Source organism: Hirundo rustica, chromosome W (genome assembly GCF_015227805.2).
Source record: "Hirundo rustica isolate bHirRus1 chromosome W, bHirRus1.pri.v3, whole genome shotgun sequence".
NCBI classification, from domain to species: Eukaryota; Metazoa; Chordata; class Aves; order Passeriformes; family Hirundinidae; genus Hirundo; species Hirundo rustica.
In genome coordinates, this window is record NC_053487.1 from 3322937 (window position 1) to 3348595 (window position 25659).

General features: G+C 47.9%; 2 pseudogenes; both read right to left on the minus strand.

Annotated features, from left to right (window-relative positions):
* Positions 1-12683, minus strand: part of LOC120764963 (choline/ethanolaminephosphotransferase 1-like) — a 50361-nt pseudogene extending 37678 nt beyond the window's left edge.
* Positions 12684-16045: 3362 nt separating this feature from the next.
* LOC131378754 (choline/ethanolaminephosphotransferase 1-like) overlaps positions 16046-25659 on the minus strand; it is a 39172-nt pseudogene continuing 29558 nt past the window's right edge.

Here is a 25659-nt window from a genome sequence, read left to right on the forward strand (position 1 = left end):
CACTAGTCAGAGAAGAGAAGGTGGTGAGAACATGTGAGGGAAACAACTATGTAGGCACCAAGGTAAGCGGAGAAGGAGGGGGAGGAGGTGCTTCAGGCGCCGCAGCCAAGATTCTTCTGCAGGCCGTGGTGAAGACCATGGTGAAGCAGGTTGTCCCCCTGCAGCACATGGGATTCACGCAGGATGCAGTGATGCACCTGCAGCCCGTGGGGGAGGTGCCTATGCTGGAGTGGGTGGATGCCTGGAGGACACTGTGGTCCAGTGGAAGACCTAGTGGAAAGAGGAGGCTGCTGCTTTCAGGCTGGAGGAGCCTGTCCTTGGAGGACTGCACCCTGTGGAAGAATGACTCCTGCCACAGGAGTTTTGGGAGGAATGTTTGCCCGTGGGAGGGACTCGCATTGCAGCAGTTTTGGGAGAACTGCTGCTCATGAGATTGGAGCCCTGCTGGAGAAGTTCACAAGAGAACTGTCTCCCATGGAAGGGACCCCACAGTCTCATGGGGGAAGGACTCCTCTCCCCGAGCAGCAGAAGAAAAATCTCAGGTGGCGAACTGACAGAAACACAAACATCCTGTCTGTGCACTGTCATTGGGAAGGAGGAAGGGGTTGGGAGAAGAAAAGGTGTTTCTAAGGGCTTATTTTACTCCTCATTATCCTCCTCTGATTCTGTTAGTAATAAATTCACTTTGTACCTCTAAGCTGAGACTGTTTTGCCCTTGGAGTGTTTTTCTTCCAGTCCTTATCTCAACTCATGAAGCTTTTGTTAATTTCTTTTTCTCTCCTCTGCCCAGCTGTGGCACAGGAGGGTGAGCAAGCAGCTTTCCTGTAATTTTATGTCATGCTGTGAGACCTTGATGGTCCATTAGCAGAGATAGCCGTTCTGAGGGAGTTATCTGGGCTGAGTCATGGAGAAGATAAAGAACAATGCTCCACTTATTTTAATATCTTATGAAGATGGTAATAAAATACATACTTTTGGTTACATCTTGCATTGCAACCTAAGACAGACAGTAACCCTTACAAGCTAAGTGGAGAGGACTGTTCCAATCCTGACTACTGTCAGTGCAGCCAGAGGTGCTGGCAGAGAACCCTGAATTCACTGCTCCAGAGTTAAGAACACCTCTGCTTCTGAAACAACTGGAAAACAGACACTGATACAAATCAGGCTGATGAGATTTAAGTTGTTCTTTTTGTGCCTGTTATCTGCACAGTTGGTAACCATGGCTCAGATTTGGTCCCAAAATTTGCATGTGACTAGCCCAAAATATATCCAAAGCCCTTCATGAGAACAACTTGACAGGGTGGTACTGAATATGTAAAAATGTGTCCTGGTAAGTTTTGCTCCTAGATAAAGATTGGGCCTGTGCCCTTGCGACTCTAATTCCAAACATAACAATATTTGATCATATTGAGGATCCAAGTGGAAGGATGTGGTTGATGAAAGGATCCATTAGTCCCCACATTAAGTGTCCCACACTTTTCAAAAGTGTAATCAGAGCTCTCATTCCCTCTTTGGGAGTAATTGAACTGGAGAGGGCGATTGTTAACAATTCAGCTGTCATTGGACATATTGAAAAGCAAACTTCGCATGCAATTTCAGCCTTAGAAGAAGTCCACAATTTGTCTGGTATAGTTTTACAAAACTGAATGGGTCTCAATTTCCCACTAGCTGCAAAATCATTAACAGTACTTGATTTTCTTATGTAGATCAGTGATGGAATCTTGCGTGGGATTAGATGTGATAAACTCCATGAAGGTCCATCACCTCTGAGGGGCCAGCCTGAGACATAAACTTTAGAGAATTAAGGATTTTTAGAGGGGTTAAGATTTTAGTTAGATATAAGCTTTGCTGAAATTAACTAAAGTAGATAGGTAGGCTTTGCTGAAATTAAAAGTTAGTAATTACCTAAGAGAAATTTGGTTTGGGATCACTCTTTCATATTAGAATAACTGATTATTTGTCAACTTTGTTTGGTTAGCTGTGTTTATAATGAAGAATATAGAAACTGATGAATAGCTTTTAGGAACATAAGACAACTGTAGGCCTCCTCTGCCCAGAACGCCATTGAACAGTCATGAAGACAGGAAATAGGAGTCCTACCAAGGGTTCATTTATCACATTTGCATTGAAAAGGTAGAAAGGTCAGAACGAGGAAGACTTCTTTACTTCCTCATTTTGGGGACCCCTCCCCATGAATGGACCACCGACCCATTTCATAAAGCAAACTACGCATGCTTAATAGCTTTTGTGCTAATTACCATACGAAGCAGGGAATAGGATGTACCAGGGTTATGAATACGCATTTGTGTTTTGGGTATTCAATACTTTTGTAAATAAAAGGACTCTGTAATCACCTGTAAATTGTGGTGTGAATTTGGGAGCTATCCCACACACTGTCCAGGGCCGTAATAAACATACACTTTCTAACTTTAAACTGTTAGAGAGTTTTTGTCCATCTCAGTTGGGTATCGATACTAGATCAGTACCCATATTTCTTTAATAAGTCATTTTGGCGAGCCAGCCAGGAGGGCTGCTCTCTCTGGCCGTGGGGCCAGCAGGGTCCAGGACCCCTCTGGGCGCCCACCCGGAATTTTCTGGGAAGAGGGCTCCTGCGGTCCTGCTGACTACCCGGGGAAAGACCAGAACCTGCTGGAACTACGGACAAAAGGTATGTTTATACTTGAAAATAGGTACCTTTTTGGTATAGGCGGTTGGTAAGACACTGAGAGACGTCTCGTGCACAACACATGCCTAAATTGTAACAGCTCTGCAGAGTCTGGTTTGGCTTGGTTTGGTAACCCGTGTCCCGTGGTGGGGAGCGGCAACCGGTTTTTGTTGTGCCTTGATAATCTGTGTCCCATGGTGGGGGCAACAGTGGCAGTAGGACAACCGGTTTTGTTGTCAGTTTGTGGTTTAAAGGTACCTTGACCATCTATATTTCGAGCGGCTAGCCTGAGTTTTAAGATGCAAAGGGTCCCGTCATGGGTCGCAGAAAATCGTGATTGCGGCTCCGCGCGCGCCGGGTGTGTGTGTAGTGTGCACAGATTTGTGTTTTGTGGGTTTGTGTGTCTAGGCTGTGGAAGAATTATTGGTGCCCCGTGTGTGTTGTGTTTTGTAACAGTTTGTGTTGTAAGTGATTTGATTTGTGTGATTTGGAGTGTGTTACTAGCCCGTGTGAGTTAAAGGGAGTGAGTGGCATAATAATTAGGGGTGATTTGTTTCTCTGGTAACCAGAGGGGAATCCAGGCTTTGTAGCCTCGAGCCATGCCTTTTGACTCCCTGTAAGACCCCGGAAAGCTTTTGGCGAGTGCGTGTTGAAGTTAAGAGGAGACATTTTTGTTTCTTTGTGAGGTTTGCAGTTGTTACAGTGCGTGGTAATATTTTAAAGTTTTGGTTCTGTAATCCTTAACCACGGAGGAGTAGAGAGACAGCATGGGATCAGGGTTACCCCCCCCCCTTCTTTTTTTTTTCATAGAGAGATTTGTGTGGTGTCCCAGCTGAAATCCCTAGGATTTTTGGCGAGACCTTGTTAAAACCTTTGGTTGAGTGTGCTCGGGGGTCACTAGTGAGAGGAATGACAAGATTTGTCTTTACAAACAAGCCCTGGGTCTGCTGGTAGATAAAACTAGCACTGAGAGATAAGGGAAACCTCCCCCAGACTGAGCCTTCCTCCTTCTCAGTTTAATAAGAAAGAGGGAGATGTTACAGTGTCTTAATTTGGTTTATATTGTGTTTAATTTTTATATTGGAGTTTGTAATGTTTTCTCTTCTATCCCCTGTCCCCCTTGGAAACTGTATCACGTGGTTTGTCCCTGCTCGGCCGTGCCCATCCCCCACACTGGAATGTAACTCAACTCTGTTCCACTCCCACCTTATCCCTGATTGAGTAGTGGCTTGTCCCTGCCTCTAGGCCCATTCCCCCGGGGAAAAAGCTGAAGGTGATTTTTGAAACGAAAGAAAAACAAAACTAAAACAAAAACAAAAACACGGGGAACAGCCAGAGTCAAACACCTTCTTCACAGAAGTAGTGGTGAATGCTCCATTTATTGAGGGTACATAGGGTTCTTTTATACATATATCATTCTAGTGCACAAGCTGTTCACATGGCATTTTACTACTCGCTATTGGCTAGCGTTATCTGCATAAGCATTCCTTTGCAGTTACCTGTTGACACTTTGTTGAGGGAAAAAGCTGGTTCTCAGGCTCAGTGCCCTGGTTCTCAGGCTCAACGTCCTTGACAGTGTTAAAACAACAGAACTTTCCCAGCACTGTAAGGCCTCTCTGTGTCCGTCTCCAAAAATCCCGCTACAATTCCCCCTTTTTCTTTTGCACAAGCTAAGCATTATATATTGTCTTACACAACATATTCTTAATACATGACATTACACAACCTAGTACTAATAATCCTAATAATATAAGTAATAATATAACAAACACTTGTTTAATAACAAACTTCAGCTATCTTGTAATCCTAAGGCTACTTAACTGTGGTGGTGTGAGAGTTGTTTTATTAAGTTATTAAGGTATTTTTGTAAGATTTTTGAGTTACTTTTGTAATGGTTTAGTCCACTGTATACCCCTGTGTTCTGTATTGGTTTTCCCCTTATGAGTTAGGCAGTTTAACCAGACGTTTTCTGTCAGTCATTCCTTCCCTACACCTGTCCCTGTCAATCCCCCCCTCTCTCCTCGTGGTCGCCCTGTCTGTCACTCGGGGACCCTTCCCTGGCTTCTGGAAAACTCCAGGAAGGGCGCCGAGTGATAGGCTGGGGCCCTGGAGACCCCCTCCCATCATTTTGTGGTTGGTTCCTGGTTTTATGGTTCACACCCCCGGTTACCCCCTCAGTTTCTCTGACTGGCTGAACAGTTGTCGCCACCCCTGTTTCCACCCCACCTTAAAAGCTCTTGCACGCTTGCTCTCGGGGTCTCTTCTGGGCAGCAGGTTACAGAGTGCAGAGCTCCACGCTCCCTCTGTCTCAATAAACCTACGTTACATCCTGCTCAGAGGAGTCCGCCTTTCATTCAGCTGCCGCGGTTGCTTGCTTCATCTACGTGCCCGTTGCTGGTGGTGGGATCCAAGTTCCCACGGGGAGGAGGTGGCTCGCTCTGCCTGCCGCCCCGACCTTACCACGTTGCCACAGTGAGACCCACTGAGCTAGCCTGTGGCCGCGCTGGTCAGCGCAAACCGGACACTGCGACAGCGGTCTGGCACCCATCGCGGGGCACCCCCCGGCCATGAGGCGGACCCCGCGGCACGGATTTAGGCTGTGTTGGACAGCTGAAGATATCCTTGGACGCCACGCAACCCCTGGTTGTAGCGGCTCTTCGAGATCACGCTCCCGGGGGAGAAGAGGACAGCCCGGAACACCCAGCGGGTCCTCTTCGGGCAGCTGATCCCACGACCCCAGGTTTCGTCTCGTTCCAGGAGGGGGTAAGTTACCCTTCGTGAGGGCACTTACTTTTTGGAGGGTGCTCCTGGGTTGGGAGACCCTAGCTTTGGGAAGGGATTCCCCAGGAGTGGGGGGGATCCTAGGCTGTGTGGCTCGGGGGAGTGGCGGTTTGCCCCATTCCCCTGCGGGAACCCTCTTTGGAACTCTCTTTAGTTTCTCTTTCGTTTTTTAAATTTTAAGTTAAGGGCAGTAGTCGGGTCGGGCGGCGATCCCGAGAGTTTTAGGACACTGCATTTTAATTTCATTGCGGCTCCCCGGGTCTGGTTTTGGGAGTTACCCGGTTTTAGGAGGTTTATTCTGCTTTTGTCTTTTGTTAAATTTTGATTTTGCCTGGGTGTTAGTGGGTGAGCGGCAGAAAGGGAATTGTTTGAGATATGGGTGCTAAGCTCTCATCCACTCAGAAAGGACTGTATTATAGTTCTAATTCTGTTGCTGAACTTGCCCAGTTAAAAATTTCAAAGGGCGAGCTCAAAAGGTTCGTCAGGTGGGTGTTCCTGCACTTCCCGCAGACGTCCCCGGAGCAAATTTACAGCCCCAAACTTTGGCAGGCTGTGATTAATAAAATTAATAATTTGGCTCTCTCAGGGGACAAACAAGCCTCCAAATTTCTTAATTTGGCTTCGCAGCTTTCAGCTGCTGTTACGAAAATAAATAGGAAAGTGCAGAAACAGCTAGGTCCGAGACAACCTGCCCCCTGTTCTCCTTGTCCCCCTGCCCTTTCTCCTTGTCCCCAGAAGGGAATCCTTAAGGGAGCAGCAGGAGTTCTGCCTGCCGGCTCAGGCTCCCTTAGGACCCCCTGATCCCCCCGCCCGAGTAGTCCTGGCCGGACTGCTCGGGGCGTCTTGGGCAGCCCTGGCCAGGCAGCTCAAGACTTCCACCTTTCCCCATTTTCCCCAGTTAACAGACCCCGAGTCCGATTTAGTTTAGCTGAGGATTCCATACCACAAAATGGCTCCCCTATCCCCTATCCCCAAGATGGAGGAGACCGCATGGCACGGTTCTCCCCATCCCCCTATCCTCCTTCCTTCAATCCCTTTCTTCCCGCTCTTGATCAGCCCAACCCCTTCCTCTCCTCGGCCCCTCCTATCCCCCAAAGGGCTCCGCCCATGCCTCCTCCCTCTCCTAAAACCCTTCCCTCAGCTCCTCCCAGCTACTCCTCCCACAGGAACGCCCACATGACATCATCGGGTTCCCAAACCACGCCCCCTGCCAGAAGACCTGCCTCCTGGGCTTCCAGTTCCCACGCTCCCCCTTCTGGTTCCCACGGTCTGGGCCCGGAGGGGGCGGGGCCAGGGCCTGAGCCTACAGAGATGCATCAGCCTTCCCCTGTTCCCTCAGTGTCCCCGGTTGTCTACAAGGGCTCCCGAGGAGGGCACAATGTTCGAGCAGTCCACCACCCATTTTCTCAGGCCACCATCAGAGACCTCTGCAAGGCTCATCGGGATTATGGGCAGGACAGCCCCTATTTTAGGGGCCTGCTCCGCTCTGATCTCGAAGCCGCTGTTGTCATCCCAGCGGACCTTAGGCAGCTGTTCTCCTGCCTCATGGACTCCACTGAGTTCAAGCTATGGGAGGCGGCATGGAGACAGCTGCTTAGGGAGGCCTTGCCGAGTCTCCTTGTCGATCCCGAGACGGCGATCGATGAAAATGGGAATGCCCTCACCCTGGAACAGCTCATGGGTGAGGGAAGGTGGACGGATCCGACAGACCAGGCGTCGGGCATCCCAATCAAAGCCCTCATGGTAATAAGGGAGCATGCGGTGACAGCATTTTTCGGCATGGTGCCAGATGGTCCAGTCATACCCTATTATATGATCATACAGGGGACCAAAGAAGCATTTACGAAGTTCGTAGAAAGGCTCACCCAAGCTATCGAAGTAGAGGTTGCTGAAGTGGCTGTGAGAGAGGGTATCCTGAGGGAAATGGTGTTCGCAAATGTGAACAATTTATGTAGGAATGCGATCCTTAGTCTCCCTTTGGACCCTCCTCCGACCATCCAAGATATGCTTCGGGTGTGCCAATTAAAGGTTCCGTTTATGCAAGGGTATGACCAGGACACAAAACAGAGAACACCGAGAGTAGCTGCAATATCTGGCACCCAGCAAGAAGATATTCGCAGGCCGTATGCTCCCCAAAGAAACAAGTGTGTCATCTGTTGGGAGCCGGGACACTGGGCCAATAATTGCCCACTGAGGGACGACATCGAACTTCTGAAAAAGAAAAAAGGGGGAGGTGGGGGAAGTGGGAGAGCGGGAGTGGCGGGTAACAACGCCAGCCAGTTAAACTGAGGGAGGAGCGCAGGTCCGCCCGGCGCGGTGACACAAATAGGGCAGACCAGGCAGTGGGAGGGGGGAAAGAAAGAACGAGCGCCAATGATGCGCTGCCCAAAACCGAAAATGACATTTATACCGGATGTGACTCACCTGACAGGAAATTTCAATCCGACCATGACCTTTCTAAACCTATTCTTGTAACATCCTCTAAGAAGGAACCATTTAGGCTGGAGCTCACCGAAGCCGTCCACCTAACAACCGCAGATTGGACATTCCTCTCGGTAAATACCAAGGAACAAAGTGCCTGGCCAGTCCAAGGGAAGGAACTTGTCGTCATTGGGGATTGTATGTACACCCCGCAAGAGATCGAGATTCTCCCAGGGATTTTAGTCAACAACCCCAGGAACCTCGTTCTCTGGCTGCGATGCACCCATCCACCTTTCTCCCTAAAGGTCAAATTATCACGCAAATCATCCCTACCCGGGGGTCAAATGATACATCAGCGGTCCCGGTGGCTTGCCCTGTGCAAGCCATCACTGAAGAAAGGCCCCGGGTAGCATGCGAGTTTACGGTGGGTGGGGAGACACTTAACATCACTGGTCTTTTGGACACTGGGGCGCATGTGACGGTCGTGCCAGCCCAGGATTGGCTGTCACATTGGGCTCTGCAAGACGTGGCTGGACATGTCCAGGGTGTTGGAGGGCTTCAATTGGCAAGACAGTCAAGGAGCGTAGTGCAAATTAAGGGGCCAAAAGGGCAATTGGCAAATATTCGCCCTTTTGTTTTAAATTATAAGGAACCCTTGCTTGGAAGGGATCTCATGGCCCAATGGGGGGTCAAAATTGACATACCCGACCCCTCAGTGGGCATTTCCACAGTGACCATTGAAGAGCGTCCCACCAAAAAACTAAATTGGCTCACTGATAATCCAGTTTGGGTGGAGCAATGGCTGCTCTCAAAACAAAAATTAAAAGCGCTCGAGGAGCTCGTGGAGGAGCAATTGCGTAAGGGTCACATTGTAGAAACTGATAGCCCTTGGAATTCTCCGGTTTTTGTGATCCAGAAACCGGGGAAAGACAAGTGGCGCCTCCTCCAGGACCTCTGTCAAATTAATAACGTGATTGAGGACATGGGATCTCTCCAACCGGGAATGCCTTCCCCAGCTATGCTCCCCGAAAATTGGAAATTAACTATTATCGACATCAAGGATTGCTTTTTTCAAATTCCTCTTCACCCGGATGATGCCCCACGTTTTGCATTCTCAGTTCCTACCATCAACCAGGAAGCCCCAAGGAAGCGCTATCACTGGCGGGTACTCCCTCAGGGGATGAAAAACAGCCCAGTCATCTGCCAGTGGTATGTTGCCTCCTTGTTGTCCCCTGTCCGCGCAGCCGCGGGACAGGCCATCATCCATCATTATATGGATGATGTCCTGGTGTGCGCCCCGACTGACGATGTGCTCTCACATGCGCTTGACCTGACAATCAATGCGTTGATTGCTGCAGGGTTCGAGCTGCAGGAGGAGAAAGTTCAGAGGATGCCACCCTGGAAGTACCTCGGGCTGGAGATCGGCAAGCGGACCATTGTTCCGCAGAAATTGGCAATAAAAACAAAGGTAAGTTCCCTCGCGGATGTCCACCAGCTGTGTGGGGCTTTGAACTGGGTAAGGCCCTGGCTAGGTTTGACCACCGAAGACCTAGCCCCCCTTTTCAATTTATTGAAAGGGGGAGAGGAGCTTAGTTCTCCTAGGGCTCTTACTCCAGAAGTGGAAAAGGCTCTGGAAAGGATACAGGACGCTATGTCCTCAAGGCAAGCTCATCGATTTGACCCTGAGCTGCCTTTCAAATTTATTATTATGGGAAAGCTGCCGCACCTCCACGGGATGATCTTTCAATGGAAGGACATCCCGAAAAGGGACCGAGAAGGGAACGATCCACTCTCCATCATAGAGTGGGTCTTCCTGAGTCACCAGAGGTTCAAGAGGATGACCCGGCCACAGGAGTTGGTGGCTGAGCTGATCCGGAAGGCAAGGTTCTGGCCGATTGTGACTTCGCGTGCATCCACATTCCAATTGGATTGCGATCGGGCCAAATTTCAAAAGCCATGTTGGAACACTTGCTTCAAGAGAACGAAGCATTGCAATTCGCTCTGGATTCCTTTACTGGGCAAATTTCAATTCATCGGCCTGCCCACAAAATTTTCAATCAGGGTGTCAAATTTGTATTATCATTAAGAGAGGTTCGAAGCAGAAGGCCACTCAAAGCCTTAACAGTTTTTACTGACGCGTCCGGAAGGTCCCACAAGTCAGTTTTGACTTGGAAGGACCCTCAAACTCAGCAGTGGGAGGCGGATGTCGCTGAGGTGGAAGGATCACCTCAGGTTGCTGAGTTGGCTGCAGTCGTTAGGGCATTTGAGAGGTTTTCCGAACCTTTTAATTTGGTTACAGACTCCGCGTACGTAGCGGGGGTGGTGTCCAGAGCAGAACAGGCCATTTTGCAAGAAGTGTCCAATATCGCCTTATATGAGCTGCTCTCGAAACTAGTTAAATTGGTCTCCCACCGAGAGCAACCATTCTTTGTGATGCACACCAGGTCACATACTGATTTGCCAGGGTTCATCGCGGAGGGAAACAGGAAGGCAGATGCCCTCGCTGCCCCTGCCGAGATGGCCCCCCTGCCTAACATCTTTGAGCAGGCAAAACTCAGCCATCAACTGTTCCATCAAAATGCGCCTGGCCTTGTTTGCCGCTTCCACCTAATGCGGGAACAGGCCAAGGCGATTGTGGCCGCGTGTCCATCCTGCTCCCAGCATGCAGTGCCAACATTGCATGCGGGGGTTAACCCCCGGGGGCTGAGAAGCTGTGAGGTGTGGCAAACCGATGTCACCCATTTCTCACAATTCGGCCGCCAAAAGTATATACATGTGTCCATAGACACATTTTCCGGGGCTGTATTCGCTTCTGCCCACACAGGGGAGAAGGCAGGGGATGTCATCAAACACCTTATCCACGCCTTCTCCTTCTTGGGTGTCCCGAAGGAACTCAAAACCGATAACGGCCCGGTGTACAAGTCCAGGGAGCTCTGCAGCTTCCTGCAGCAATGGGGGGTGGAGCACAAGACTGGCATCCCCCATTCCCCCACAGGTCAAGCCATGGTGGAAAGGACCCACAGTACCATCAAAAGAGTTCTTCACCAGCAGCAGCGGGTCCTTAAAACGGAAACACCAGCAGTTAGACTGGCCAGGGCGCTTTTTACTATCAATTTCTTAAATTGTTCCTTCGAGAGTCTAAATCCACCCATAGCACGGCACTTTGGAGAGATCTCCTCTTATTCCATCAAAGAAAAGCCTTCGGTCATGGTCAGGGATCCTGAGACTGGAAGGGCGGAAGGGCCACATGACCTGGTCACGTGGGGACGTGGATACGCTTGCGTGTCCACCCCCACTGGACCAAGGTGGATTCCATCCAAGTGGGTGAGGCCCTATGTCCCTAAGGGCTCAGGATCCAAGAAAGTCATCAGTACGCAGGTGGCAGAGGCAGCGTGGAGGCGGAAGAGGAAACAGAGGCAACATCATTGGGCGGAGCTTCCTTTCCCCTACTGTTCCTACCCTGAGTAACTTTGTGTTTAGTGTTTTTTAGTTTCAACATGGCAACCACCCAGACCGGATTCCCCGCTCCGAGGAAATTCCACCTAACCCTCGGAGCCCTGATATCGCTCAGCCTGTGTCTCCCAGTGATCGGATGGCTGGTACCGCAACCAAAAGCGAACGTGTGGGCAACCCTGGCGCGGGCAATGGGACAAGATCATATTTGCCTCGTGACCACCTTGGCAGACAGCCCCCTTTCGACCTGCCTTGTGGGGATCCCTTTCAAGCCTGAAGAGTTCCCTCAAAAGCTATTAGAACTCGTCAAAGCAGCGAACCAAGTCCTGTCAACCTATTATGATTCGAGTTTTAATTATGATGTTGTTAAAGGAGTTACGTTTCCTATTAAAAACCCATTAATTTTATGGTCCCAGTACCTCAATACCCTTTCCCCATTAAGTTCTGACCCCGTTGAGTTAGAATTGTTAGGTTCGGCAAATGCCTCATATTGTGTTAATTTTACTTATTCCTCCCCTAAGGGACAAGAAAGAAGTTACCATCATATTCACCCGATCAGCACCATGCCTGAAGGCTGGTGTGATCAAACAGTCATCAGGCCTTCTACCTTTGGTAGTAAGTCCTGGGCTCTCCCAAAGGGGGTTTTCTTTATTTGTGGTGACCGGGCGTGGGCAGGCATCCCCCCTCGTCATACAGGAGGGCCTTGCACTTTGGGAAGATTAAGCTTGCTAACCCCAAACAAAACCACACTTGCGAATTGGCGGAGGAAAATTTCTACCCATTCGGCGAGTCAGAAAAGAGATCTGAGAGCGTTGGACCCAAATTGTGACTCAGAAATTGTGCATTGGGGAAAACCAAAAGGAGTTGCTGTCACAATTTTTTTGCCTTGGGTATCCATCGCGAAGGCCCTAGGTGAATTGGCCCACCTAGAGTGCTGGGTTGCTAAGCAAGCGAACTTAACAACTAATGCCCTAGCAAACCTCCTGGATGAGGAGGAAATAATGAGGCAGGCGACCCTTCAGAACCGGGCGGCCATTGATTATCTATTCTTACTACACAGCCACCGGTGTGAAGAATTCGAGGGGCTGTGTTGCTTTAACCTATCATCGAAAGCCGAGGACGTCCACACTGCCATCTGACAGATGCGAGAGATGGTGACTAACATCAAAAGAGAAACAGACGACTGGCTGAGTGGACTCTTTACTAACTGGGGAATCTCCGGCTGGGTTTCCTCCATCATAAAGACTGTGTTGCTGTGTTTGTTTGTTTTGTTATTAATTATACTTGCGTTCAGTTTACTGAAAAGGATGTTATACAATTTGATTTCCGCCACCACACACTCCCCCTCAGTCAACCATATCATCGCGCCGACTGAGGAGAGCCCTGAGGAGGAAGGACTGGAGTTGGAGGAGGTGCTGGAAGGGGCCCCAGAAGATGACGGAAGAGATCCGGATGAGGAAGAACATGGACTGGGGTACCCAACGCAGCATCACTAATTTGCAGAAAGCTACCCGGCAGCGGAATACCTCCTTCCTCCGTTCCAGTCCCACTCCTCTTGAAAAAACAAAAAAGGGGGAGATGTGATGGTGTGAGAGTTGTTTTATTAAGTTATTAAGTTATTTTTGTAAGATTTTTGAGTTACTTTTGTAATGGTTTAGTCCACTGTATACCCCTGTGTTCTGTATTGGTTTTCCCCTTATGAGTTAGGTAGTTTAACCAGACGTTTTCTGTCAGTCATTCCTTCCCTACACCTGTCCCTGTCAATCCCCCCCTCTCTCCTCGTGGTCGCCCTGTCTGTCACTCGGGGACCCTTCCCTGGCTTCTGGAAAACTCCAGGAAGGGCGTCGAGTGATAGGCTGGGGCCCTGGAGACCCCCTCCCATCATTTTGTGGTTGGTTCCTGGTTTTATGGTTCACACCCCCGGTTACCCCCTCAGTTTCTCTGACTGGCTGAACAGTTGTCGCCACCCCTGTTTCCACCCCACCTTAAAAGCTCTTGCACGCCTGCTCTCAGGGTCTCTTCTGGGCAGCAGGTTACAGAGTGCAGAGCTCCGCGCTCCCTCTGTCTCAATAAACCTACGTTACATCCTGCTCAGAGGAGTCCGCCTTTCATTCAGCTGCCGCGGTTGCTTGCTTCATCTACGTGCCCGTTGCTGGTGGTGGGATCCAAGTTCCCACAGGGAGGAGGTGGCTCGCTCTGCCTGCCGCCCCGACCTTACCACGTTGCCGCAGTGAGACCCACTGAGCTAGCCTGTGGCCGCGCTGGTCAGCGCAAACCGGACACTGCGACACTTAACTAATCTCTAAATACATTATCACTTTCTTTTACATCATGTAATTTGTTCTTCATTAATTGCAATTTTTGTGAATTTATCCAGAATGGTCAGACAGGTTCATGCAACACATTTCTTCAAACTCTTCCCACCTCTGGCTATGTACTAAAAGCAAAAATCAATCGCAGCATGGTTTTGCAAAACAGCATGATTAACACTGGTAACATCCACTGATAGCTCATCTAAAATTTGACTAGTTAAATTCACTTCTGATTTGATCCAGCCTGCCATCTGCTTTAATGTGGTCATTGCTCTAGCGGCTGTTGCTCCTGGTATAAACATGGATGTTAACACTGTCCTAGCTTGGGACCAGAATTTAGGATTTTTTTTATGTCTGTACAGTCCAACTCATGTATGGCATGTTTTCTCTGAGTAACTTTTGCTAAAGTCATCAATGTGGTTATGTTAGGGTGAAACAGGGCAAGCTTCCCTAAATAGCTTGGGCCCTCATGTGGGCTAGCTGGAACTCCATTCCAAGAGCGGTCCCCACATATTAAAAATGCTCCTGATGGAAGGCATCGTGCTGGTTTGCCAGTCAAATTACATTTGGAATAAAGTTGTTGGTGTACACTGCCACTAGACAGTCAAGCTGAATTTATTGCAGCCCATTTCTGGCTATGTATATTTAGACTCTGCTCTGTGGGGGGCTCAAAGGACACCCAACCTCCCTCACTTCTATTCATAGAGCTGGCATTCATACATTCAAGGAGGTCTAATTCTTCAGGTGGTGAAGTAGGTGTATCATTAAGTTGCTCTATAATTTTACACTGCCAGCCTTCATCAGCCTGGGCGGCTGTGAAAATCTGATGTCCACACCGTGGCGTTTGCCACAGTAAAATTCAGAAATGTCTCATTTTTCACATAACCTTTAAATTTGTGAGGGCTCCAAAGGGGTGTTCCTATCAAACAAGTTCTGAATGGGTCTTGGGGATTGGCCAGGCTAAGGTAAATAGAATCCTGTCCAGTCATTTTGGCAAATGTCACCCATACGTTAGCTCTCTTAGAAAAGTGCTGAGCTAGTTGAGAAGATCCTGCAACACTTGTTGACACCATGAGCAAAAGGCACGCAACACTCGAGAATGTTTTACCATGCGGACCTGCCACATCCCTCTCTTAATGGCCTACACTGTCTGTGCAAATCCCCAATCCGCTACTCCACCAAAATCGTCAGGAACAGGGTTAGGTATTCTCAACACTACTTGTGCTGCTTGATAAAAGGCACCAAGGGTACCACTATAGCAATGGTCGCACAAACCACCCTCATGCCAAAGCTTTGGTGTCTCTCTCTCAAATCGTGCACCACAAACTCCGCAGCTCACTTCTATAACTATTACTGCCTGACACTGAGGACACATTTTCTTGCCACTCATGCAAGTCCTGGGAAAGTTCCAACAATCCCAAGGGGCCTTGGCGATCAAAAATGCACGCTACAACCCAGTCTGGGTCAGGAGGGTGTTGTTCACCAGTGGTCTCAGCTACCAGCTGTCTCAGCAAGGACTTGATGATCCGTGCCCTTCTTCCTTCTTTTCCTTCCTTGCTGGCCGAGTCCATTTACTCGGTATCCATTGTGGCCCAGATGCAAAGCTCAAAGGCTTGGGTGCAGCTGTTGTCGAATTCGCCTCAGAGGTGTCCTGATAGCTGACCAGCAGGTTTCAGAGTGACGGATTCCAGGGCCCTTGGAGATCTGTCAGTCTGGGACGAATTTGAGATTAGCTGTCCTGGCCAGAAGTGTTCCTCTTATCTTCTCCGGAGCTGACCATCTGGCTTTTTATCTTCAGAGGGCTTGCGGTGTTCACTGCATGCAGAAGGCTAACTGTGACCCTGTTCAGCATGAAACCGCTTTGTCAGCAATGCACGAGTAAAAACCACCCCAGCTTGGCTCTTACTTGGCAGCTGCTGCAGCCACACAACTTAGTAAGATATCTTTGAGTTTTTACCAGCTTAAGTCTTTAGTAAATAAATTCCAAGTGGACACTAAACAAGTATTTCACTAAGAGATGGTGAAATATTAAAATTAAAAGCAAGTCAGATTGCAGCTGTAATTATACTACATTAGAAACTCCAGTTGGTGGGGATCCATTCACCATATAGAGAGAAATTCGTAATCAAGGTAATTACAAAGACAGAGCATTTGTTTCCTACATGCTTTTCCAGGCTTGGAATCAACAGAGTTGACTACATGGAGAGTTGACTAGGGTGAACTCAGAATTCACTCTCTCAGGCAGGAGACTAGTTAAGAAGTGTTACTGATAACAAAGAAGAAAAGTTATACAACATTGATTATTATAAATTACTTTGTTCTCATCTGCTTTTAGCATTTGTCTCTTACAAGTTTTCATCCATTCCTGTAGAAACCTAACTCTTTTTCCATTCCCCTGTGGCAGCTCCCATCCCTAGTGATGGTTCGAGTGCATGGGGCAGCCCTTGATGCTGAACACGTGGATGTGCAGGTGGGTAGCAATTCTGGTTGCACACGCTGACACAGTATTGGAGCAGGTTAAACAGGGACAGGATCAGGGCAATCCAGAGGACAATATACTTATCAATAAAGCTGTTAAAATGCTTGGTCAAGGAACAGCAATGCTGGGCCTATGAATGCTGTGTTATATAAATACATTTCACTCTTGGTCATGTGGGCAACTACCAGTTGATTTGTGATCTTGGCAGACACCAGGCCAAAAGTCAGGATGTAGAGGCAGAGATGCCTCTCAAAGAGCTGCACAGTAGATTTCTTATAGATCATTGTAGCCAAGGCAATCATGGAGCCAATATGAAGAAAAGGTGAGAGGACACTTGTTCCTGCTAAAGTGGATCCATTTTTGCCAACTGCACCTGGATATTCAGTCTTGGAATCAGAGATTGCTAAAAAGATGGTCTTTCAATCACTGCCAGTAAATGCATGATTATTATGAAGATTTGTACGTCAGTCACATCAATCATGCCAAAGCACAGCGTTCCTGAGACGTACGTCTGTCAGTGTGAGCAGTAAAACATGAATGTCACAGCAAAACAACAGAAGAACATCCAATCAGGGTTGGTGTCCAGCTGCACAACAATACAAGTTTCCAAAACCACAAAGACTGTGGACAATGAATCACAGCTATGATCAAAAAGCTCTCTTAACGGAGTGCTGCTATTTGTCCTTCTTGCTTGTTTTCCATCTGTAGCATTCAGGGACTGGAATGCCACAGGCACAAGCAATGAATGTCCAGGAAGGTGCCTGCCTTTGAAGCTGTTGAGCAGTAACATACTAATAACAGAGTTGTAAATATATTATTAACAGTTTGATGATGGTGATCAGATTGGGGGCAATCCAGGCTGGAGAATCGATATCTGCAGTATGAATCTAATCTAACATTGTTTGAGCACTTTTCAGATTTCAAGCTGTGCTCTTTTACTGTGGGGTTTTTTTTTGCCTGTTGCAAGATTTTCCATTCATGCTGCTCACACACAGGATTGCCATCTCTGAACACGACAGGACATGCTACAGGACATGCCATGTGTCCTTCAGGTTCCCACTGTCTTTCTAGTATAGCATCACGTATAATTTTGGACCACCGAGTCACGGGGGGGGCTGGCAAAGGTGTTGCCTGGGAACTGCTTTCTGCAGTTCGTTCTAGCAATCGTTGCATTGGAGTTAACTGGGAGCTGAAAGATGTTGGCTCCTTCTGACTTTTAGCATTTATTGTAGATAGTTCTTGGGCTTTTTCCAGCAGCAGCTTAGTTGCTGCTTGCCCTCGCTCATCCAGGCGTTGCATCACTGCCTGAATTTGATCAGTCAGTTCTTTTAAACCAATCGTGGGTTCTGTCGGGGGTTCTGCCGGGGGTTCTGTTCCATCATTGGGGTCCTCCTCTAATTTGTCCACCAGAGGAACATTGTCGGGGGAAGGTGGTCGACAGCAGGGGTCACCTGTTCCCCTCTCGATCGGTGTCTCTTCGGGCACAGCTGAGAAAGGGGGGGGAACTTTGCACATGCGTTGTGGGAGCGGCAGCGCTGGGAGCGGCGGCGGCCCCAGCCCCGGCTCATGGTGGCGGCAGCAGCGGCGGGGCGGTGTGGACTCCCGGGGGCCGCTTTCTCCTCGTCCTGCTGTCGCAGTGTCCCTCACACCTAGCAGGTGTTGACCACAGGCTAGCTCAGTTCTGCACTGCGGCAGCATGGATCAGTCGGGGTTACAGGCAGGGCGAGTAACCTCCTCCCGGTGGGTTTTTGGTTTCCCACAAAGGCAAGTGGACCTGATGGCATTATGACTGCGGTGACGGAAAAAGGGTCGACTCTCTTTAAGCAGGGTAGAAGGTAGTTTATTAAGGGGAGTCTGGCAAGGAGCTCCGCCTCAGACCACTGCTGCCCAGAGAGAGCATAGATCAAAGCCTTGCGGCCACTTATAAACGGGGGAGGATCCAGGGGTGGTGACAATGGGTCAGCCAACCAGGGAACACTGGGGTGTAACAGGGGGTGTCAACTTCTGAACAATGAACAAATCACAAGAGGGGAGGAGGGGATTCCCCGGGCACCAGCCTGTCACTCGACGCCTCTCCTGGATCTTTCCAGAATCCAGGGAAGGGTCTCGAAGTGACAGACAGAGCGACCAAGAGGAGAGAGGGGGGATTGACAGGGACAGGTGCAGGGGAGGAATGATTGGCATATAACATCTGGTTATATAAATAACTCATAGGGGAGAAACTATTACAGAACACAGGGGGGTACAGTGGACTGAACCATTACAAAAATAACTTATAAATCTTACAAAAATAACTTAATAACTTAATAAAAAAACTCTTGCACCACTACATCCTGCCTGTTGCTGCGGGGCGGCGGGCACAATGGAGCCGCTGCTGCGGAGGGATGGTGGCGGTCCGCGGGCCGGGAATGGCGAGCCGGGCCTCGGACAGCGATGGTGCCGGGGCACCGGAGGCGGCCGGAGGGCACGGCAGTGGCCCCGCTGCGCTTCTTCAACTTCGCAGTGCCGCGGAGTTGTTAAATGTCCATTTCCCCATGTACAGTTAATCAGCTTTTGCAGTACTTTCTGTGCTTCTGTTTTTCCTCTCTTAGAGAGTATAATAATAAATAACTTCAATGCGGCAGCAAATTCGCATTCCATGCTTGGCGTCATCAATGGGGCAGGGAAGTGAGTACTCAGAGCCTTCCACCTTTTTTCAAGAAACTGCCCCCTGTTCCCCTTACCAGCTCAGCTTCGCACTCTTTGCAAGGACGGCGAGCCTCTGCCTCAATGCTGATGCATCTCTCGGCAGATCAGCATCTGACCGCTATTTTCCGGAGGGTCTCACCTCAATGCAGCTGCATCTGTCGGCGAGTTCAGCGTCCAACCGCTCAGCATCCCACCGCTAATTTTCTCCTTCAGGTCGTCACCCCAAGGTCCCTGTTCGGGCACCAATTGAAGGTGATTTTTGAAAAGAAAGAAAAACAAAATGAAAACAAAAATAAAACCACGGGGAACAGCCAGAGTCAAACACCTTCTTTACAGAAGTAGTGGTGAATGCTCCTTTTATTGAGGGTACACAGGGTTCTTTTATACATATATCATTCTTGTGCACAAGCTGTTCACACAGCATTTTACTACTCGCTATTGGCTAGTGTTATCTGCATAAGCATTCCTTTGCATTTACCCGTTTACACTTTGTTGAGGGAAAAAGCTGGTTCTCAGGCTCAGTGTCCTGGTTCTCAGGCTCATCATCCTTGACAGTGCTAAAACAACAGAACTTTTCCAGCATTGTCAGGCCTCTCTGTGTCTGTCTCCAAAAATCCTGCTACAAAAAGCCCTGGGACGGCCGGGGCTTAGGGCTCTCTGGCACCGGTGGGGACGAGGAAAGAGCTCCGGCCAGCGGGTGGACACCTAAGAATAAAGCCATGATATCCCCTGGACAGAGAGCAGGCTCTGTGCCTTTTGCCATCGACAGTTGTCTGGGTCTCTCTAAAGAACCACCACAGATGAGACCTTTTAAAACTCTAATCCTCCTTTTGAGTAAAAAGAAAAGGACAGAGTGAAACATAGAGAAGACGCAGCATGAGACAGAAGTCAGATAGAGAGTGAAAGACTAATTGGAGGAAGGATGGAGGAGTTGCCTTGTTGGCTGGACTTCTCCAGTGAAACCATGTAGAACGGACTATTTCCTGTAACATATGAATGCTGTTTGGGAGGATGCATAGTTCTAGCTTGTGGACTGATATAACTGAGATTTAATGGAGAATTTTGGACAGAGGAAGAAAAGTGCTATGAAGGTCTTTGCTCCTAGGGAAAAAGGACATCTCTAGTTTTGAGATGAAGATGATTTTGGAGATGGAAGAAGAGAATCTTTGTTTTATATTAGAGGAGGCATCCTTAAATGATACCCTAAATAAGCAGACATGACCCATATGCAGTGTTGGGAAAACTGCTAATGGGAGGGACTTCACAAAGGCAGGTTCCTAGGCAGCTCTCTTTGTGAGAGTTGAGACCCACAGGAGAACTGTTCTATGTTGTCAGTGGGGAATCTCCATGGAAGTTCTAAGAGAACCTCCTCTCCCAAAGAACTGATGAAAAAATATTTTTAAATTGTGAAACTGACTGAAAAATACATGTTTTGTCTCTTTATGTTGTTTGTGGGAAAGTGAACACTTTGTGGTAGGAGGAAGAGTGTTTTGAAAGTTTCATTTTGATTCTTATTTTCTTCTTTTAGTGTGTGTTAATAAATCTATATTTGTACCTTTACATTTAGGCCTGTTTTGCCTTTTTCTCCTAATCCTATCTCACAGCAGAAAAAACAATTAAATCACTACACTAAACTTGGACCACAGAATTCAGGCGAACGTCAAACCACTGCACCTTACTAAAAACCTCTTTCTTCACTCTAAACACAGTATGGACCACACTGAGGAGACCTGGCAGACCTAGCAATAAGAACATGCTTTCCTTAACATACAAGGGAAATTCAAAATTCTCAAAAACTGTTGTAACAGGCCTGAGGGAAAAAAAGGGGGTGAAAAGCTGGGGAAAATCATCCTTCCTGTTCCCCCACAGCCTGGGCACGTGTTGCAGTGCACCCCCACACCTGATCAGGTATTTCCATATTAGGAAAAGAGTTTAAGTTACACCCCTGGAACTTTTAAGGAAGAAGAACCAGAAACTTCCATGTTCGTCTCACTGTAATTGGCCCAGTGCCAAGACAAAGGCACCTGTTGGACCCTTGAGCTGTTCCACAAGGAATGTAGCTATTTTCTATTGGCAGCTTGCAAAAAAACCTCCTAGATCATTAAATATTTATTTGGGAGCTTTTTCGGTGTGTCTTAGCAGGTGCAAGGGACCTCCCTGCACTGTACACAGCTTTTATTATTTTGTTTTGTATACTTTGTTATTTTCTATTTAAGTAAACCTTTTTGCTTTTTCAAAACACCTCTGATCAAGCCATCTTGCTAATTATTCTTAAACCATTTCTGTGAGGTTGCTGGTCAACCCTTAGAGCTTGATACATCTTTGTGGGGCTAATAACACGCTGGCCTCACGCAGCCTGTATCAGGTACAATAATTAATGGACTCTCAAAGGTAGCACCCAAGGTAAGGGTGGGAGAGCAACACTGAATATACATCCCAAATGGCCATCATTGCCCTTGATGTTATCATGTCACAAGTTGCTATCACACAACTGCCATACAGGGCTAGGTACCTCACCTGCATGAACAGACCAAGCAACATTGTGATTAGAGGGTCTGTACCTAATACAAGAAATGTGACACACATTCACGAAAAGGGTGGGAAGGAGGATCCTGGTAATTATAGGCCAGTTAGCCTGACCTCAGTACCCGGTAAGGTAATGAAACAGTTTATACTGAGTGCCATCATGCAGAGCTTACAAGATGGCAAGGATATCAGACCTAGCCAGCATGGATTTAGGAGGGATAGGTTGTGTTTGACCAACCTGGCCTCCTTTTATGATGAGGTGACCTGCCTGGTGGATGTGGGAAAGACTGTGGATGTGGTCTATTTGGACTTCAGCAAGGCCTTTGACAGTCTCCCACAGCATACTCCTGGAAAAGCTGGCAGCTCACAGCTTGGACAGGAGCACTCTTTTCTGGCTTAAGAACTGGCTGGATGGCTGGGCCCAGAGAGTGGTGGTGAACAGTGCTGCATCCAGCTGGTGGCCAGTCACCAGTGGTGTCCCTCAGGGATCTGTGCTGGGGCCAGTTCTGTTTAGTATTTTTATTGATAACATGGATGAGGGTATTGAGTCTTTCATTAGTAAATTTGCAGATGACACTAAGCTAGGAGTGTATGTCAATCCGTTGGAAGGTAGGATGACTCTGCAGAGATCTGGAATGGTTGGATGGATGGGCAGAACCCAATAAGATGATGCTTAATAAGTCCAAGTGCCGAGTCCTGAATTTTGGCCACAATAATCCCCTGCAATACTATAGGCTGGGGATGGTGTGGCTGGACAGCGCCCAGGCAGAAAGGGACCTGGGGGTACTAGTTGAAAGCCGACTGAACATGAGCCAGCAGTGTGCCCAGGTGGCCAAGAAGGCCAATGGCATCCTGGCCTGTATCAGGAATAGTGTGGCCAGCAGGACCAGGGAGGTCATTCTTTGCCTGTACTTCTGTGTCCAGTTCTCGGCCCCTCAGTTTAGTAAGGATGCTGAGATGCTTGAGCACATCTAGAGGAGGGCAACAAGGTTGGTGAGGGGCTCGGAACACAAGCCCTATGAGGAATGACTGAGGGAGCTGGGGTTGTTTAGCCTGGAGAAAAGGAGATTCAGAGGTGACCTTATCACAGCTTTCTGCAAGGTGGTTGTAGTCAGGGGGGAGTCGGTCTCTTCTCCCAGGCAACCATTGACAGAAGGAAAGGGCACAGTCTTAAGTTGCGCCAAGGGAAATTTAGGTTGGATATTAGGAAAAAGTTTTTTACTGAAAGAGTGATAAAGTACTGGAATGGTCTTCCCAAGGAGGTTGTGGAGTCACCATCCCTGGATGTGTTTATAAAAAGACTGGATGTGGCCATGGTTTAGTTGAGGTGTTAGGGCATGGGTTGGACCCAATGATCTTGAAGGTCTCTTCCAACCTAGTGATTCTGTAAAATACTTAGATCAAATTTGTTTCCAACCCAGTCTAGGCATATCTGTTGGTATCTCAACCCTTCGTGCCTCATGTTGGGTACCAAAGAAGGCTGTCGTGGTTTAGGAATGGTGTTCTCCAATTCAGTGCTCCCATCGAAACCATGCACTGCTCGCTCACTTTCCCCACCCTACCCCCTCCCCTGCAGCAGGCTGGAGAGGACAATAGGAGACAGAAAAGGTAAATAAGATAGAACAATTGTTGTTGAGATAAGAACAATTTACTGGAAACAGCAAAGTGATAAGAAAACAAACAGTGAAAGCAAAAATATTAATCACAAAAGTGTCCAAAAGAGAGAGACGGATTCACACGTGATTGCTCCAAACTGGTCTTACCCAACTGTTCCCTCCACCACGCTACACCAATCTGGAGGAACCCATTCTCCCATTCTATCCATTAAACTAAACTCCCCAACACAGCTTCATGCCATTCCCTCAGGTCCTGTCTCTGGTCACCACAGAGAAAAGATTGGCATCTGCCCTTCCACTTCCCCTTATGAGGAAGTTCTACACTGCAATGAGGTTTCCCCTCAGTCTCCTCTTCTCTAGGCTGAACAAACCAAGTGACCTCATCTGCTCCTTGTATGGCTTCCCCTCTAGGCCCTTTGCCATCTTTGTAGCTGTCCTTTGTATGCTCTTTAATAGCTTTATACCTTTTTTATATTGTGGTGCCCAAAACTGCACACAGTACTTGAGGTGAGGCTGCCCCAGTGCAGAGCCAAGTGGAACAATCTTCTCCCTTGACTAGCTGGCGATGCTGTGCCTGATGCACTCCAGGATACAGTTGGCCTTCCTGGCTGCCAGGACATACTGCTGACTCATATTCAACTTTCCATTGACCAGGACCCCCAGATCCCTTTCTGCGGCACTGCATTCCAGTATCTTATTCCCCAATCTGTATGTATATTCAGGGTTGCCCCATCTCAGGTGCAGAACCTGGCACTTGCCCTTGTTAAACTTCATATAATTGGTGATTGCCTTTAATTTGTCTAGATCTTTTTGCAGGGCATCTTCCTCTGAGGGAGTCAACAGCACCTCTCAATTTTGTATCATCTGTGGACTTCCTTAGTATGCCTTCAAATCCTGAGTCCAAGTTGTTTATGAAGATATTGGAGAGCGCAAGGCCTAAGATGAAGTCCTGCAGAACCCCACTAGTGACAGGTCTCCAGCCTCATTTCACCCCATTCACTAAAACACTTTGTGCCTGACCTGTAATCCAGTTGCTTACCACCTGCATCATGTATTTATCCAGCTGTGTGGTGGACTTTTTATCCAGAAGGATGCTATGAGAGATGGTATCAAAAGCTTTACTGAAATCCAAAAAGATTACATCAACTGACTTTCCTAGATCAACTAGGTTGGTTACGTTGTCATAAAAGGAAATCAAATTTGTCAAGCAGGACTTTCCCCTTGTGAAGACATGCTGGCTTTGACTGATGACTGTATTGTCCTTCAGATGTTTTTCAATACCTCCCAGAATAATCTTCTCCATAACCTTACTAGGCACTGAAGTAAGAGTGACAGTCCTGTAGTTTTTAGGGTCATCTTTCTTGATCTTTTTGAAAATTAGGACAATGTAGCCAGCTTCCAGTCAACTGGGACCTCTCCTGATTCCCAAGACTGTTCAAATATCATCAGTAGAGGCCTTGTGATGACTTCAGACAGCTCTTTAAATATTCTTGGATGAATCACAGCTTCAAGGTCAACTGAGAGTTGTTCATGCTCATAGCCATGGTCCTCCAGCTCCAGATGCTGGGACCCCCTTAGCCTATCACTGGTTTTGAAGGCAGAGGAAAAGATAGCATTAAACATCTCTGCCTTGTTAATAACCCCATTTGTGAGGTGACCATCTTCATCCTGTGATGGGCCTATGCCATTTTTGCACTGCCTTTTGCCATCAATGTATTTTAAAAAGCTCTTTTTATTGTGCCCCACAATTCTCGCCAGTTTCAACTCCAATTAAACTTTAGCCACACAAATTTTCTCCCTACAGTGGCGAGCAGCATCTCTGTATTCCTCCCACAACATCTGACCCTGCTTCCACTGGGCATACACCTTCCTTTTTTTGCCTTATCTCCAAAAGAAGATTCCCGTTTAGCCAAACTGGCCTTCTGCCTTGCCTGCTTGAATTCTGACACTTTGGAATTGCCTGCTTCTGTGCCTTTAGGAGGTGGTGATTAAAAAGTGACCAGAACTGATGGACCCCAGAACCTTCAAGAGCATTTTCCCAGGGAATCTTACTCAGTAGTTGCCTGAGCAGGCTGAAGTCTGCTCTCCTCATGCCCATGTTTGAGGTTTTGCTGGCATTTTTCCACCTGCCAACAGAGATTTTAAACTCAATTGCTTTGTGGTCACTGTGGCCAAGATGGCCACCAATCTCCACTTCGTCTATGAGATCCACTCTGTTAACAAACAACAAATCAAAAAGGACATCTTTCCTAGTTGGCTTTCTTAGTACCTGTATCATGAAGTTGTCATCCAGGTGTTTTAGGACTCTTCTGGACCTGTTTGTACCAGCTACATGTTGTTCCCAGTTAACATCCAGCAAGTTGATTTAGAAGTGTCTCAGCTCCTCAAAGAAAAATTCATCTGCATCATCATCTGTTGTGTTCCTCTGAGGAATGTTTTTTCCCCTCAAAGTCCCCCTGAAACCTGTGTCATGTAGTTTAACCCTTTTTCCCTATCATACCTACTCCTGACCCTATTGGCTCAGGGCCAATATCTTTCCTTGGCCCAAAACTAGATAAACCCCTGTCTCGTCCTGGTCGCTCTCTCTCTTCTCAGGCTCCTGGAACATCACATCGAGAATAAAGCTTGGACTGGAGCTGGGGTGAGAGCCACGCTTTTGAAATCTTTATTCTGTCTCTATGAAATATATTTCCCTAAAACCCCTGAATAAATGAGCTA